The 15132-nt window shown below is 37.1% G+C and overlaps 1 pseudogene; it reads left to right on the top strand.

Annotated features, from left to right (window-relative positions):
• Positions 1–15132, top strand: part of LOC139450817 (uncharacterized) — a 456581-nt pseudogene that overhangs the window by 53103 nt on the left and 388346 nt on the right.

The raw sequence follows: 15132 nt of genomic DNA on the forward strand, positions 1-15132 counted from the left end.
TGGGATCAACAACATTCTGTCGCTCTTAATTACAATTTTGTTTCACAATGTTATGGCACTAATATGCACCACTGTCCTTTTATGGTTCCTTTTGTAGCATCAACAGTTCCCCCTTGTGAAACTGCACTATTTCAAAATAACAAGAAAGTGGTAAAACATCTGTGTGATTTACTTTACAGGAACAACATTCTAAACTGTTAGAGCTAAACCCTCAACACTTTTGGTTTATAACACACCTTTACTCACTTTTATGTGTCCTCATGGACAAAAGGTAATTCAAGGTTGTTCTTTTTGCATGATTAACATTCCTTGTCTCTGTTCTGTCAGCACTCAATCATACTAAATGCCCGCTCGCTTAGGTAAATGCCAACATTATTCTCACATATAATATCACATATCTTCATCCTGTAAATTTGGCTCTCTTGCAACATTTCTTTCAAGATAATTCATTAACAGCTATTGCTGCTGATACAACATACCCTAATCCAATTAAAATCCAAATTCCAAATTTCCATATTTATAATCATACATTTAATACTATCGTTGCCAGAGATCAAAAGGATCATCTAAGTCTCGCACGCATGGCCCAAAGTGTCAAAAATGAGCAGACTATCTTTCAGACCCTTACAGAATCATATCTGGATGGTCAAATAAATGTGAAATCTTCAGGCTTTAGTTATCAGTTTTGGATGACTACTGTATCTTTGATTATTTCAGCCTTATCATTTCTTGCCATGGTTTGTATGTTCTTGAAATTAAGAACTGTTACTGCAGCCTTATACTTAGTAAATAAAGCAGTCCCAGTCAAATCACAAATCCCTACATTTGAATATCATTACCCTACCCCTTCCCCAAATTCGTCCATTCACCCTGTTTTGAAAACCGTGTATGATAACATTCCTATTGCTTTGTCATGTATTTGTCTTCTCATACAAATTATTCAAAAGGAGATCGAACCACACTTTCATTATGATTGAAATATCAACTGGATCTCTTTGTGAATTAATCCCAGTTATATCATTGTCATTATGTCCTTCTTATTGGTTTATTTACGCACCTTCTACTGTCACTGACCTTAAAGTTCAAGGCTATTTCTCCCCATTCATTCATCTCAAATGGCCAAACTTTACAATTACAAATAAAATCACAAATCAATCCTTGTTTGTACCAGAAATCATCCCTATTTCAGCTTTAACAGGTAGACACATAAAGAAAATTCTCAGCCAGCCATTTTCAGTTAATATTCTTTTAGTGCATTACAACATTTATGAAGTTGTACAATTAAACCCCCATACTTAAACAAAAGTAGGCAAATTATTTTCTTTTGAGGACAAAAGATTCGTGTAGCTCCGGGGTATTGTTATCGTGTACATATTTGTCCCAATTCGTTGAAAATTCCTTACTTTATTTTAAATACAAATGATCAAAACTACAGCTTAAATTATAATAAAATATTCCCAACTTAATCTTATTTACCTGTATATCCAAATTCTTGTACATTTAAAATAAGCTACCTTTATTATTCTACTTCTATTTCATTTTAATTATTTTGCTTTCCATATGTTTTATATAAACTTAATATTACTTTGATACACGTTATCCAGACTTTTTCATTTTACATCCTACTTACATAAGCAATAAGCTATCCAAATTCATACCCATATGCACAAAATCAACATGCCCATTGTCCAAACGTAATCCCCTGCTATTTTAATTCTATACCCGTCAACGTCTGCTAGTGAGCGTAGTTCCATCACTGTCAGTGTCTACCTACCCGTCACCTCTAATTATCCCCCTTAGGCAAAGAATTACCGCAAGGCAAACATTATACCAAATGCATTGTTTTTAGAAAGTAATCCCCTTATCGTTAATGTCAAACAGTAGGTTAGTAAAACTTGGGAAATCAGCCAGTCATTACAAGCCTTAGGTCCGAAATTCTTATCCAATCAAAATTGGCGTTACATACTTGCGAACAATAACAGTAAAGGCGCAGATCAAGCTCCTCGGCCTCTCAACTATATAAAACCAAGCAGATGCCCCTTTGGTATCTGCTCAAGAATAAATACTGGAACTGTCGCCATCAACTCTGTGATTTATATTCTCAACTTTATGTTCTAAGGTAAGCTGGTTTCCCTTGTTCAAATTATTAACATGTGTACTTTTTGTTTAGAAATGATAGAAGTTAGACCAAATAACTCTGGTTAAAAATGCAGTGAAGTTATCTCACTTGAACTGAGTACAGGTAATGTATTTATGTTGTCGTTGTACAAGGTAAGTAATTATTTGGAATGTTTGTGTTTGTAACGTCTATTCAGTGTTATTGCCATTAATTTTAAAATGCAGTTCATATTTCTATAATACTGCTAACAATTATCATTAATTGTATGTCATACCTTGTTGTGAATAGTTGTATTTTAAGTGTATTATACAGATCTCAACATTGTTGAGTTACCGCACATTTATCGTTAATGTTAATATTTTTGATAATATTGTAGACAGGCTAGTTTAAGGAAATGCCAAGGGCAATACCTATCGTAAGCCTCCAGCTGTTTGAATGTGTACATATCTCAGCCATATTATTAATATACATAAATCTTTATTATCTTGATAGATGCAAAGGTGGTACTTTGTATATCTGTGTAATCGTAAGTGTATGTGTTTAGTCTCGAGTTTAACTGTGTCCTTTCTATTTTCCGTATCCAGTTAATTGTGATATGTAAATGATATCAACTATAGCCAGTCATCTTCCCGCCATTGTCAACTCTACCATGCTAATTCCCCCAACAATCAATTATCAACTCTATATTGATTGAATGTCAAATTGTAATATTATATAATATCTTATGTACATCTTTCTTATTGTAATAACTTGAAATTATGTACATCTTTCTTATTGTAATAACTTGAAATTGTGTATTGAATGTATCTTGATCACATTTGGTCAGGTTACCCAAATATATGTGAGAGCGCACAGCACACGCGCGTTCTCACTGTTTTATACGCACCTCGTAGATAATATTGAAAAAACGCATCTATTTCAATGGTTCAGTCACACTTCACTGAACGCTGTGTTGCACGGACTATTGAATTTCCCCCTGTACACTGCGCTTTTGTTACCACAGGCTTTGTCGACGCACTACATTTGTAATTTAAGTATAGGGGTATTATGTAAACGTGAATACGATGTGAGACTTCAAGAACCCAAAAAAATGAAACACATGTGCATGGGCATAGGGATTATGTTGGTTAAGTCGCACCTTCATATATAATGTGCATGGGGATTATGTTGGTTTAAGTTGCACCTTCATATATAATGTGCATGGGGATTATGTTGGTTTAAGTTGCACCTTCATATATAATGGACATGGGGATTATGTTGGTTTAAGTTGCACCTTCATATATAATGTGCATGGGGATTATGTTGGTTTAAGTTGCACCTACATATATAATGTGCATAGGGATTATGTTGGTTTAAGTTGCACCTTCATATATAATGTGCTTAGGTATTATGTTGGTTTAAGTTGCACCTTCATATATAATGTGCATGGTGATCATGTTGGTTTAAGTTGCACCATCATATGTAATGTGCATGGGGATTATGTTGGTTTAAGTTGCACCTTCATATATAATGTGCCTAGGGATTATGTTGGTTTAAGTTGCACCTTCATATATAATGTGCCTAGGGATTATGTTGGTTTAAGTTGCACCTTTATATATAATGCGCATGGGGATTATGTTGGTTTAAGTTGCACCATCATATGTAATGTGCATACGGATTATGTTAGTTTAAGTTGCACCTTCATATATAATGTGCATGGGGATTGTGTTGGTTTAAGATGTACCTTCATATATAATCAAATGACTACATAGTTATGAAAACTATAACTTGTATACATGCCTTTTAGAGAATGATTCATATACATGTATCCGACCCGTGAAGATCCGGGGTAGAATAGGTCTTCAGCAACCCAAACTTGCCTTAAAAGGCGATTATGCTTGTGGTGAAAGGTCACCAAGGTCACGGGGTCAAGTTCATTTATGTAGTCTGTTGAACGAAAATGTACTCTTTTTTTGGCGAGCTCAGACGCGACTGAAATTGCTTGTATGGTAGAAGCGACTGTTTTTTATGCTTTACCCCGACCTGTTGTATCATATGTATACGTCAAATCTGACGAAAGATATGTCCGCCGTCCGTCCGCGGATCTGTCAACTAAAACCTTGTTTTGTCATTTAGATATATGAGAAACCTTATTTGTCCAAACACTGTAAACATACTTTGAGACATATTAAGAAGATGAAACTGATCATCAAGGTTGAAATTAAAGTGTCATTTGTTCTTAAAGTGAAACACAACACTAGTCTCTGAGAAAATGGCACCACAAGACAGTATCTCATGAGTCCGCCTTGTGCATTGCTGACTGCCGTGCAACGTCGATACATGGAATGGATGAGGCGGTTGATGAAGGCCATAGGCACTTGAGCCCACACTGTGAGGAACGCCTGACGCAGTTCAACTGCAGTTTTCGGCCTTGGTCGGACGTCATTCAGCCGTCTTTGAATCTCGTCTCACAGGTGCTCAATGGGATTTAAATCGGGACTGAAACTGCAAACACGAAAACGTCGTTTTTTCCGTATATGGTCATTGGACGGAAAAACGACTAAAAATTCATTAAAATTAATTGGCAAGCGTCTAGAAAGTGTCCGGAAAAGGGTCGAGTTTTTCAAGCGTAAAATGGACGGAAAAACGATGCGTTTTGCTCCGCCTTGTACAACTGTTAACGGCCAATCAGATGGCGCTGGTCCCCCGACGCACGTGATGCCTTAGGCTTCCTTTCGAAAGCATTAGGTTTCGTATTTCTGGCATGCCTTGCTCTAGTATCTGTCGGGCGTAGTGCAGCGGGATTGGCTGATAAGCCAGTTTTAGGATATGTAACATGTTGATGGAATTCAGACACGCGCCAAGAAGTCAAACCAAACCATGTTAACAAGTTTATTGTGATACAATATTCCTCCGCTATGCACAGTTACCTCTATCGGATAATGGGTTGTGTTTCAATTTGGTTATAACAGTAACTTTTTTTATGTGAAGTTTACAAGATATACGGCTTTTCCATTGAACGAGAGGTCGGTCACATGACGTTTTTCACGTGACTGTATTCTTGAAATGACGTAAACACTGACCACTTCCACATTCCTGTGGAAAACTCTGAGAATTCCCTGGTACGAATTCATACAGAAGCGTTGTTTCTCGTCATTTAGACCCTTTAATTTTGAACTTAGCGTCTTAGCTTACTCTGGGATAAGTCAGAGAGTTTGGCTGCATAGCCCGTTCAAGGATACCCTCGCTACAACCCATCCTAGAGAAAAATAAACGAAAAAACCAAAAAAAACCGTCCAAACTATCGTGGTGACAATCTACAGCAATCTGTCAATTTACCTTAGTATCTATTTGACACACAATCACCTTTCAATGATCGGCCAATTGATCAGTGATGACAAAGGCTTGAAATAACCACAGGTTAATTAACAACTTTGGAAATATCTCCCGTCACGTTTATCGTTTCGGCCATTTTGACGTCTTGTACTTGATGTAAAAGTATAATGACGCTCTGTCATTGCGATTGACTTACTGAGGTTATTCTGAAACAGATATTGTTTGGAATACATTTCTTATAAACAAAATAAAACAGATGTTCCTCGCTTTTGGGGGAACTATTTTATTCCGGGATGGTCTATTAAAGCTAGTAGTAAGTCAAGGCCTCTGCATTTTATTCACATGAAAAACCATTTATTTGGCATTTCTTTTCTTATTACATAATGAAATTAATCATAAATTTATCTAATAATATTGGAAAAATAATTGATTAATTCCAATCTAGTGTATTTTTAACTATGTGTGTGTTTGTAAAATGTTGGGTGTGAATGGCATAATAAAGAATATGTTAATTATTTTGAATTAATTTGGTACAGTATAATGTATTGACTTAGAGCATTATTGTTAATCACAGCGTATAGACTAGTTGAACTCATCACCCATCCCATTATTGATAATCCTTCTTGAAGCGCTATGAAATCAGAAGCTGCAATAGCGCATTTTTACACTTTATCATTTAATTGGGATGTTTGACTTCTATTTCACGACTCAGTTTTATTTGCACGGATCACTATCATATTGTCGCATTGACGCCCTTACAAAAACAAGCGACAATTCGACAACGCAACATTTTGGCCATTTGTCGCATTGTCGCTCTTTGAATAATCTTTTTCTTTATTTTACAAAAGGGCGACGATGCCGTAACGCGACATTTTCAAGGTCAAAATATGTCTCGTTGTCGCATTGCCGCCCCATCACAAATGTGTATAAAAGGCGTAAAGTTCAGTTAATGTTACAGTTAGGAAGCGGTAACCAAGTTATATCTGTCGCGGAAGTTCAACCTGATACATGTACGTCTTACAACACAAGTCCGTCGCGAGTCCATAACGTTTTGTTGTGAGCTCTTCTCTACAAGTGCTTAGTGTTCAACTCCCAGTTCCAAACACGTAGTACCCCATCAACAATCCACATACCTCTAGTGCAGTGGTCTTCCGGAAGATCTTACTCTTGATCATATGAGACAACTGACGAGTGCACGCCTGACCTGTGACCTCGTTACAACCCCCATGAGGTGTTTGCCGAAGGGAGAGGGGTAGGAAATGTGTGCTCCAGCCCAGCGCAGAGCTCACGACACACTGTTTACTGAATGTTGTATACAATATATTGCAGTTGATATACTGTAAACTGCATGTGATACTTATTAGCGGAAATGTTACAACTTTCAAGATTCAAGATTTAATTTGCATATATTTCTTATACAACAGACCGCCGTCATATATCACTGGAATACTGCTGACAGCAGCGTTAAAACAATTTGTTTTCATAATGGAGCGCTGCAGTCATTTAAAATAGAACCGTATACATATGTAGTACCAACTCACTCACTCTGTTTCGAATATTCAGCAGAAAACATATTATTAACCAGGTCTTTGGGGAGAGATATCAGCTTTTTATAAGCAGTCAAATAGGGATGATAAAGGACCACTCGCTGATTAGGTTCTTGTTTACTTAAGAGCAGAGTTGGCCATTTTAGATGATATAACCAAAATCCAGGCGCTCCGCCGGGAGCATAACTGGTCTTGTTATTGTGTGGTATGAGCTGTGACGTAGACCGCAGAGAATAATGTAAAAAATGAGACCAACTCAAGCCTATAATGATCGGGAAAGTCTAGATTTCCACATCTCTAGTCTGAAATTAAGAATTGTCTGTGCTCCTTTTTAATTGCATTATTTTCATTTTGTAGACATGTAGAGACCAACCAGGAAAGAAATTGATGGAATATTAATATCACATGTTACCACTGATCCAGTCAAATTCATCACATAATAATATGATAGTATTTGATATTACGACATTTGATTACTAGAGTATGATCATGTACATGTTCACTGTAGTAATGTACATACTGGTCAGCTTGATTATAATTTTTATTATAGTGTACCGCGGCATCAACGATTACTATATGATCCTCACTTGTCATCGATGTATTGACATCGAACAATGGACGACAATTCGAAATTCTTATTTGAACAATAAATAGCTTCAATAGGGACAGTGCCGGTGTCAGTAAAATTTTCCTAGTTAAAAATATGTATCTACAAAATATAACCTGAAGCAGCCAAGAACAATATTTTTTATTAACGCTTACTTTCATGGATAGAATTGAGGCAATCTATAGGCTTGCCAAATAGTTCTAGACTTGAGTTGTATTTTACATTTATTCTCTGTGGACTGGGAGACGTGCAAGGGTGACAGTATCGCATGGAGAACTGGAGAACTGGAGAACTGGGTCAGTGTATAGAGAATACTACACTCATTCTCGTTAGATACCATTTTTACGAAACGAGTGGACTTTCTATGGTATCTGAGCGAGCGAAAGTCCACTCGTTTCGTAAAAATGGTATCTAACGAGAATGAGTGTGGTATTTTATTTATTACCCACGTTAAATATATATTCAAGTGTAAATACATAACAACTTGCGTTTGTTGACAGACCAAACTGAAACCGGTTGCAAAATCTGGTTGCGCATGAATATTGATATATGACTAAATATGGGCATTGTTGACATGTTTATGCATACGCATTAACAGCATGCGCCTGCTGATCTGTTTGCAAACAAACCAGCACCGACGCTCAAGATCCTTTTGGAAGAAAGTCTTCAACTTATGGTAATTCAAGCGCCATGTTGTTAGTACGCAGGACACCGATAAGAAAATTTGAAATGTCACATTAGCGCCGCGCTTTGAATATCGGACCAACAGTCACACGCATCACACTGCCGGGGTCCCGTCTGTGCAATCAAAATGGTTCGGTTTCCTTGATCTATCAGCTGAATTTATATCATGTCCGTACCATTTTGGAAGAGGGAAATCAGACTGTTCGCCAAAGACATTCATGTTAACTGTACCACCCTTTACTGAAGACGTGAAAATCAACAAACTCAAATCTGCTTGCATGTCAGTGACAGCTTCGAACGATCGAAGGGCAAGGTCGCCACCGGAATAAGAAAAGACAACCGCGATCCACTCACAGCGTTTTACGCTAGAGATAGGGAATGTTACTGTTCACATCTGGGATGTTTGGGGCCACAAAATCAGAAGTCAGGCACGCTTCCAAGGAGTTTTCGAATGATTTGTATCGGAACTGTGAACTTTAAGTGATCTGGTCGTGCTGTCGTGTTCGTTCATTCATGAACAACACTTCCCGAAACAGCGCCACAACATACGCTTCAAAGGGGACACCGATGGCACAACCGGATCATCCCAAGTAAGTCTAGATATCTGTCCAGATAGTTTAAACAGCCTTCATTTCACCACGCTTATCTTTTTACGTTAAATCAAATTGAAAGTTGCGAAACTGGTCGGGTGCGTCACGCTCAAGGGACGCGCTCGATCGGCAGTCGTACATTGTAAATCGATTTATAGATCTAGCTCGATTATACGTCTGTAGGAGCTCTATGCATAACTTATATAGAATGCAAACCGAATTTGATGCGTGTGACTATCTTGTTTGCTTTAATAAAGTGTTTGTAAATATCTCTCGTTCTCATTAATTTCTTCAGTTCTGCCTTGTAATCGCAAAATGAATGACGTCTCGCGATTTTTTATGAATGAAAAAAGTAGTCCCGGTGTGACAGAGGTCACGGTTATCCAATCTAAACGAATAAAACAAGGTCAACCTTGTACGACACACGTGTGACGTACGGATTTAGTATCTTACCACCTGTATCTTCACCATGTGGGTAATAAAATCGGATATGTTGTGGAGTTTCGGGTTTGGGCTGTTTGCTGAATAGAACAAGGGCTCACGAACAAGGGCACAATGTAGAGATTAAATCTAAACCTTAGTATCAGATAGTGATATAAACGAATATAATCTATACTGTGATAAATGAATTATTAATTTCGTATTATGAATTAAATAAACTGAAATATGATAGTAAAAACAAATTATTTTGATATGTTCGTGTGAGAAGGTAACGAGAGATCTAGGCAACTCACTAACGTAACCATTTGTGAAAAAATCAAATATTCAAAGTTTAGGGGTTTGAACATGTACATTGAATGACAGACAAGAAAGCAACGCAATAATTAAATTATGAATCAAATTATGTTATAAATAATTTAATTTCTCATTGTTGGAAGATGTTTAATAATAGTTTTTGTTTGATTGTTTGTTGTTAAACGCCGCACTCAGCAATAAACCAGCTATATGACGGTGGTTCGTAAATAATCCAGTCTGGACCCGACAGTCCAGTTATTATCATCAAGAGCATCGATCTACGCAATTCGGATACGATGACATGCATCAACCAAGTCAGCGAGCCTGACCACCCGATAATGTGAGTCGTCTTTGTTCAAGCATGGGTTGCTGAAGGCCTATTCTAACCCCGATCTTCACGGGTATTTTTTTTAATAATAAATAAAATTATGTATATGTCCATAATAAGTGTGTATAAGTTGATGGATAATACGTCCATACACGGCAATTGGACTGCAAATGGTTCAATGATGAACTCTTTTACAAGTCCAAATTTCAAGACATGTATTTGATATTCATAACAACTCCACAAAGGCTACACAATGGCAACAAAACGGTACTAGCATCACAGATACCAATAATACATTTGTGAACATGAGATACATATAATTACTTTAAAGTTAAAACATGTATCTAAATAGAAAATTAGAAGGATTAAGAAGAAACACTTCCGACATTTTTCGTATTTAGTTTTCGTTTGGAGAGAGAAGTAGTGACTGGAATCTGATGGGTTTAAACAGGTTTTCCCTTCCGCCCAGGCCTCACTGCAATGCTATAGCCCCAAATGAAACAAGCCTAGATGTTCAACAGGTTCTGGCTGAAATTTCCATCCCACTGGGGCTCCTTTTAAATATAAATATAGTTTCTCGTTTTAATCAAAATAATATATTTTCAGAGACTAAGCGTTAGTCTAGGCGTGAGGTACAACTATCCAAAAGATCCCATGTCTATATATTTTCAGACAGACTTTCCATGTTCCTATCGATATGTGTCCAAATACAAATGAATTAAATATTACAGCACTGGTGAATAGGTTATATGCGCATGTCAGCGTCGATCCTACAATATCCTAGTGCGCAAAATACATATATACTGATGAATTAACGTAGTAATACTACGCAAATATATGTCCAGATGTATGTACATCAGTTTCATCTCGTGATCTTTATTCGTGCTTTAAGCTCTTTTTCTACAGGAGATTATGGTGTGTTACATCACACCAGAAAGCCAGTTCCAAATTCAGGTCATAATTTCATGGTCCGTCTTGTATGTTGGAAACCAATATCGCAATATGGCTGAATATTGTTAAACGTGGTATTAACCCGATTACTCACATAATTATTCCATTTTCTTCATGCACGTTCTACAATCATCTACGACCACTATCTATAGGGAGGTATATCTATATTCATCCAAATGTCCATACTTATATGTCCAGATATATATGTGTAAAGCAAGTCGTCCTGCACTCTTCCTTAAAAGGTAAATGCTAAGCATTTCCTCTGTATGTATTTATATATGTAAATATCGTTCTAATTTCAACGCTGATGCAGTGAACGTACCACAGACCTGATGCTAGAATAACATCTAATCTCTGAAAGGAACATATTTTACAGAAAAAAACCAGTTATTAAACAATAGATATAAAACATAATAGAAAGGAGCAGAGAGACCTTCTTCATTTTGCCAAATTTTGGGCTGTATTGGACATATTTGTTTCGGGGTCTGTATGACAGACAAACCTGATGACTTTAAGTATAAAGATAAGTAATATAGCTGTTGTATATATTCAAATATGTTTGTGATTAACCAAAACTTGAAAAATATTGAAAGATGAGTGGTAACTATTTATGTCATTATTTCAAATTAGAATGATAGCACATCAGGAAAGCATGGCACTTTAATATACGTATCTTGTTAACCCAATAGTTTTTTAAGTAAGCACAGCATGTATATCGAGAGTATAGGTTTAGTGCGTGACTTATCACACATTACTTTCAGAAAGTGTGCATGTTCTGTTTATCGGCAATAAATGACATAAGACGATTTATACGGGTAAATACGATTTACTTCAGAACTAGTATAGATTACTTAAGGTTAGGGGAAAATGAATGTAATTAACAGAACTTTGGGAGGGTTTAAAGGATTTGGGTCCAGGCTTGGGCTTTGTGTTGGACGTGTAGACGACATATCCAGGTTTGACGTAACAACGACCAAAATGATGTCTGATGCGATTCTCTGCCTTTTCGGGTGAACAATTTGCTTGCCTTTGCGGGTGCCACTAGTGGATCGGAATGAGCTCGCGTTTTTGCGAGCACCCAGTGTCATCATTTTTATGGTAAATCATGAAACATGCTCCTGGTGTTGTTGTAATCGTTCATGGTAATGGCAATGCTTATGTCGCTTTTGTTGACTGATAAACATGAAAAGATATAATGTTATCGCATATGGTCATTTAATTAAGAAAGAAACGACGAGTGGGAGTTGTTTATTGTACGATAAACAACGACCACGACTCGCTTATTTCTATATGAGATATAAACATTATTTACAGCCTCTTTTAAGGGTGTTAAATTAGGAAAAAGTACACGCTTTAAAATATTTACCCGTACTTAAATAATGATGACTCCTTGAATAGAATCCGACCGCGGCCATTCCAGATAAATCCATTTTATGAACAGGAGGGTTTGAATTTGGTCTTTGGTCATATTCTCCCAATTTTCTCGTCGATTATCTGTACCTTTTCTCCCAATAACGATTACCATTTCGCTCTCACTTTCGGATGCGATTGTTCGGGCACTGCCTTTATTTACCTTCCCCAGCTACATCTCTTGGTAACAACACACTAGACACATACCTCTCAAAAATAAGGTCAAATTTACAACGTTTTCAAGTTGCGAGTGCATGTTCGAATCTCCATAAATGACGTCATGATAGAACAATGTTTTATCGTGAAATAAATATCGCTTCATTCTTTGTTCTTTGCGATTTATCGCGTAGCTATCTCATATCATCAAATATCAATTTCTCATTGCTTTATCGTGACATATCCGTGTCATAGCCAATCATGTAGCAAGGGCATACACAAATATCGTTGACTTCGACGTAGAATACCGTCATCAAATATGATAATCCTTTGGTATGCAATATTTCTGGTTGATAAATCTAATATATTCATACTTTTAAGAATAGCAACTATACATTATTATATCACTAATCAGGTCTCTGTAACATTTGCAAAATAATACAAATTTAAAAATACAACTGAACCTAAATGTATGTAAGTTGTAATATCTTTTAGTTGCTCCGTGTGGTATTAAACAACAAACAAACAAAACATAAGATCTTTAAGAATTATGTTAACAATTCCTGTGCTAAAAATATCTTCCACAATCTCCATACCTCTTTCTCTATGTTTAATAATATCATTATTTATGTTACTTATCCTCAACTGAAGTAGTCCTCCACACTATACATTCAGTGAAGAAGCCCATGAACATATTAAATATGTAACATACATCAATGGACAGTTGAAGTTAGCAAATGATATTATTCGGTCGAACGTTTATCAGCCAATACTACATTATTGAACTGTGAGTCTACGGTGATTTTTGCAAGGCTACTCTCATAAATGTCATGACGCATTTTAAGCCAGGGTTCTATACCCGCATGAATGTGCTGACTTATTACTGCGTTAATTTCATGATTTACAGCATTCATGAACATTTCACGTGGGACCAACAGAGGGAATTATGACTATCGACTTGCTAATTATTTTTGATATTCATGCTAGCTCAAACGATCTGTTGGTTTGATTTATTGTTATGGTATCCACACAATAAGTAGGATCCGATTTTTTCTGTTTTTGTTGAAATAAAACTGAATTATATTTGCTGTTTACATATCAAAGTTTGCCAAATTGTTAAAAAATGGTTTGGCTACAGCAAGGCAACATATTGTGCTAGGCACAGTATAACTGGACTGAGGGAGGGCCGTATTCCTCCTTGTGGGTGACCTGCTTGGCAATATGGGACGGAAAAACTACAGGGGGTGAGGTCAGTTAAGTTGATGGTACAGACAGATAAGAGAGATCATTTTACAAATGTGAAACCTCATTCCACAAAGGAAGAGGCGAAAGCTGTAACTTGGTGAGATTTACAGAACAAAGGCAGTTATTTCTAGTTTCTTACTGATACTCGATGATACATGATACATACTGGCTCCATAGTTCGGGTAGATATGTAGAATGCCCGGTCAGTATGACCTCCAGTCATTAAAATCCGTAAAACATTGTTTTGAGTAAAAGAAAACACTACAAGCGAGTGAAACAAAAGATATCAGAACAGGCACACCATGTCCCCCAACCCCATGACTGCATGTATAAATACTCATACCTGCCGCATCCTCACCAACTTAACTGACACAATCATCTCACAACATGTTCGCCAACCCTCGTATCACAACGCACACACACACACACACACACGCACGCACGCACGCACGCACGCACACATCGCATTCTTCTGTCCCCACCATTATGTCTACGTCAGCCATCATGGATCCATGCGCATGCTTACATACATACACCCTGCTACCATTCCCCTACATCCATCGAACTATAACTATATCCGCCCTCATGTATCGCTATTCGTGCTTACATACATACACCCTCCTACCATTCCCCTACATCCATCGAACTATAACTATATCCGCCGTCATGTATCGGTATTCGTGCTTACATACATACACCCTCCTACCATTCCCCTACATCCATTGAACTATAACTATATCCGCCCTCATGTATCGGTATTCGTGCTTACATACATAATCTATCCTCCCACCATTCCCCAACATCCATCGAACAATAACTATATCCGACCCAAATGTTTATAGGCATGGCCATATTATATTCTAAGCAAATATCTCCACATTTAAAAACAAAGCTAGATTGAGTCTTTGAAGGGCATTAAGAAGTGATACATATGAGGAAAATAATTTGAATGTCAACGTCTTTATTATGAGGAACACAACATTTCGGCATATATACTTACTCCTCCATCGGGTGAATAAATGCAATGAGACAGAGAACTTATATATGTACCTGTAAGAACACAAAAGTAAAAAGATAGCAAAGAAGGAAACGTAACAGGGGAAGCCAACAGATAATTGGCGCTGATTACCCCGGCCTCCCGTTTGCCCATTGTCCATTGCCCATTACCAATCATTCATAAGTTAAGTTTTGGCTTTAATTTGTCCATCAACGTCTATTATCTCAACCCTAAAAATTACGAGAATATGTAGTTTACTGAGAATGCGTTAGATCGCTGACTTTGTGTGCTGGCGATTGGGTGCCTTACTCACAGTGTGGGCTCAAATCCCGGACGGGAGTCAACCCCAAAAAGTACGAGAATCTGTACTTTACTTGGAAAGTGTTATCCCAGTTATAACATTTGTCATCAAGAAAGCACAATGAATGTATATTCGGCTTTGGGTGGG

Source organism: Haliotis cracherodii, unplaced genomic scaffold (genome assembly GCF_022045235.1).
Source record: "Haliotis cracherodii isolate W230 unplaced genomic scaffold, xgHalCrac1.p SCAF_8, whole genome shotgun sequence".
In the NCBI taxonomy this organism is placed as follows: Eukaryota; Metazoa; Mollusca; class Gastropoda; order Lepetellida; family Haliotidae; genus Haliotis; species Haliotis cracherodii.